This window comes from Lactuca virosa, chromosome 2 (assembly GCF_052849685.1).
Source record: "Lactuca virosa cultivar CGN04683 chromosome 2, Lactuca_virosa_CGN04683_v6, whole genome shotgun sequence".
Classification (NCBI taxonomy): domain Eukaryota; kingdom Viridiplantae; phylum Streptophyta; class Magnoliopsida; order Asterales; family Asteraceae; genus Lactuca; species Lactuca virosa.
In genome coordinates this window covers 259,110,060-259,114,011 of record NC_136427.1, presented here as the reverse complement: position 1 = coordinate 259,114,011, position 3,952 = coordinate 259,110,060, and the positions used below count along the sequence as shown (strand labels likewise).

The 3,952-nt window shown below is 36.3% G+C and overlaps 1 long non-coding RNA gene across 1 annotated transcript; it reads right to left on the bottom strand.

Annotated features, from left to right (window-relative positions):
* Nucleotides 1-258: 258 nt before the first annotated feature.
* Nucleotides 259-1,482, bottom strand: LOC145156944 (uncharacterized). Its single transcript, XR_013736991.1, has 3 exons — nt 1,034-1,482; nt 717-905; nt 259-586 (listed from the first exon to the last, which is right to left on the bottom strand). It is a non-coding gene; the product is annotated as an uncharacterized LOC145156944 (long non-coding RNA).
* Between the last annotated feature and the right edge of the window lie 2,470 nt (nt 1,483-3,952).

Below are 3,952 nucleotides of genomic sequence, written 5' to 3'. Positions count from 1 at the left end.
GTGGTGGATTTTAACGATGGAAATAGCCCAAAACTCATTAATTTCGTGAACGACTATATATATGTATGTATATACGTGTATCGACATGTGTCATGATCAACTAAATATGGTTGGTTAAATTGTCATAAATATAAAATATATATGTGTGTATTTTAAATTTAACAAACCAAGGTTTAACAAATTAATAAATTTTACATTCCTAACGTACGAGTTTAAATTTATATATATATGTATTGTTGAAGTTATCTAACAAATTCATGACAAATGAAAGTAGATTATAATTACTAAGAAATGGTTTGTTAAAGTTTTAAGTATACATACATGTGTATGCAAGAGGAAAACACCAATAATACATACCAAATCAAACAAATACACACAAATACATACCCATTTAAAACATACCTCAATAAACACACATTACATAATTAAACAAATACATAATACAAAATACCAAAAATGAAACTTATACAATACAACTTATGCCGGTTATTGTACAACCCGTCACTGAATACTTCCAAGCTTCATCCTAAACAAAACCACTCGCAAAGTTTCTGCTGTCCTTCCATTGAAACCATTCCATCATCTACTGCACATTCAAGGAGGAAAGGAAGAATTAACACTCCAAGATAAAAGCAATACTCCAAGGTAAAATCAATCTATACGATGATAAAAATCGTTTTAGTAAGATATGGATGATAAAAAAAAAACACACACACCTCCTGAAATCGATGAAGTTGTTTACTGCCATTTTCTCTCTTCTTCTTCATTCGATACCATGAACACACCAAAGTGTGTGTTTTTACTGCTAAGGGTCTACTAACCCCCCTCCCTTTGGCCTACAGAATCACCACAATCAAACCACTCTCCATCACCCATTCGATGTCCCCTCTTCCCTCTATATTTTCCTGTCAAAAATCAAAATCAAACACAAATTCCTCCCAATGATTTCTGTTCAAACAATCAAAAAAAAAAGAAAAAAAAGAAAGAAAGAAGAAGATCATGGGAGCTGCCGGAGCAGCCCCCATCCACGCACCTTTCAACTACCGAGAGCAAAACCCACCGAAGTGGGTGTTTCCCCGGAGCAAACACGGGAGGCGACAGCCCCCTCTGATCCCTCAACCTCTTTCCTACCGCGACGATGCTGCTGCCCTCCCCCATCTCGTACTTCCCTTCGGCCCGTCGAACCCAGGAGACCACATCGGTTTGCGAAGCCCACCGATCGAACCTTCGCTGCTTCTTCACGTCTTCGATGCTTCGGCCTCGTCGAGCCCCGGAGACGGCGATCCTCCTCCCGATGGATCGATCAGTCGCTGCCTTCGTGTCTTTTCCCCTCTCATCGTCGTCTGCTTTCATTCGTCGTTCCTTCGTTGCCCAATAGATTTTGCCTCCGATTTTTTTGGCCTCTGTGTTTTCCCCTCGTGACCGCTTCGTTTTCTCATCGATCGCCTCGTTCATATCCTCTTTCATTCGTTTGCTCGGCCAAATGAGGAACCCACAAAAAAAAAAAAAAAAAAACGATTCCCTTTTTAGTTAATGAGTTTAGACACAACTATCCCCTTCCTTTATATTAATAGTTCAAATCAGCCCCTCCCTTGGTATGTCTCAAAAAATAGCCCCTTTCCCCAAAAGTTTGTGTTAATTAAAACAAAACAGGCCCTCCAAGGAAATTCTTTACAAAATCAGTCCAATCTTTAAACTTAAATTCCATTTAAAACATTTCAGTCCCTCCCTTGAATTATTTAAACCAAAGCAGTCTTATTTTGGTTAATTAAATTACCAAACAACCCCCAACATTTTAAACTCGTTACCAAAACGGTCCCGGAAATGTTTCGATGTTTAAAAATTGTGGATTTGCGGTTTCTCACGACAAGTTTCTCAAAAGAAACCGAATTCGAACGATTGGAACTCACGATTCAAGGGTGAGTGCTTACGGCCCCTTTTAATAATTTAATTATTTCAGGGGGGGGGGGGGGGGGGGGGAATACATGTGCCTAAATATTTTGTTTATATAAATCAATTTTCTTTTTATACGAAAATACAATAAATCTAGTTTATAAAAATATTATTATTTGACAATTTACCATATTCTTACAAATAAACCAGTATAAATTTTTGTATACGTATTATGGTTATTTTATCGTGAAATAACCCTTTCACACAACAAGTACTACACGATACAAAATTATATCATTTTTTTTATGTAACATTGCATATTATAGCACGTTATGAAACTTTGTAGTATTTCATGGATTCAAGTTATTACTAAGCATGTTTATTTATATGTTTAAGTACACAACGTTTATGCATGTACATATGTTCATTAATTTGAAACATTCATTTTTTTATAAAAGAGAGCACACCATACTTTTGCATACATTTCAAACATACTCGGCTTTTATAAACCTCATACAACGGTATTCATTATGCCTAGTGACTTAATCACAATCAAGTTAGGGATGAGAGTTATTCATAAACTTTTTTAGTTAAGGGCTTTTAGTGAGACGTTATTCATTAGTTGAGTTTAAATACTTAACATACCGACACTACTGTAACTGTTAATCTTCGAAGCTATACATATGTATAGATCTATACGGGGTTGACATCCCCACCTGTGGTTGCTAGCTACAACCCTCGACCGATGAATCGAAGCGGGTGATAGGTGTCTACAATTCTTACTACAACGTCGAATGAAGCGTTGTAGGGTACACTCAAGTCATATTTCTCGGTTATATGACTCACTGTAAACATTAACTAGAATATATATCTCTCTCTCCCACTACCAACCATGGGCTTGGTTGCTTTCAAAACTATTTTTAAGTATGGAATTACTTATGTAACATAACAGTTTGGTTTTCAAGGATATTCAAAGGTTTATTATGAACACAGTTTAAATTATGGATTTACTTATACAAAACATACATTTTGGCTTTCAAGGATTTATTACAAACACAGTTTAAAGTATGAAGTTACTTATACCGAAATAAATTTTGGGCTTTTAAAGACTCATTGCAAACATTGTTTTAACTATTGTTATACGTACAAGGATAATACTTTTTAGACTTATTAAAAGTATTACTGCTTTTAGCAGAAAACCTGTAACACTCGCCAACCTTGTGTTGACTCTCAAAACTACATGTATTCTCAGGAAATCACTAAACAGACATTCAGGACAGATTGGATTACAGGTGACCTAGTTTACTTGTTGTTGTATTATACGCCCATTTGTTAAGGCAACTCATGTATTATTATAATTTTTAAAAACCTTGTATTCAAAGATCAAGATGGAATGTAAATTCTATATCGTTTATTGTTGTACTTGTGCTATATATTCAGTTTACCAGTGATCCATGAACTTAGTCACACAGCCCGGGGTGTTCCGCCGCCTCGGCCGGGGGTGTGACAGATTGGTATCAGAGCTAAACTAGCTATATAGAACTCATATCCTCGAAAGAGGAATACAACTATGTAACGTCCGCAGATCCGGGCTAGTCAATTTAGAGACAATAAGCATCAAAAATGAGTTTTTGATGGAAGATTATTTAGAAGGATTAATCTTTTCCAAGGGTTCCGTACATATAAAGAACGCCGAAATTCGAGTTATAACGAAGAAGTTATGACTCGTCGAAGTTTTTCGGCAAAACCGGCACGACACCGGGAAGCGTAAATAGTGAATTTACGATAGAAGACTTTCTGGCCTTAGTAATCTAAACGAAAGTCGTAGAATATGTTAAACCGAGAACATCCATAAAAAGAACGCCCAAATCTGACTTCGTATGAGGAAGTTATGATTTTTCTAAGATTTGGCAGAACAGTGCAAGGCCCAAAACTGGAATTTTAGTTCGACCGGTTTTTGGCCTACGCAACCTAAATGAGAGTTGAAGTTCTCATTAATAGGAACTCAACGATAAAAATACAGACGAAAACGGAGTCCGTATGAAGGAGTTACGAATTC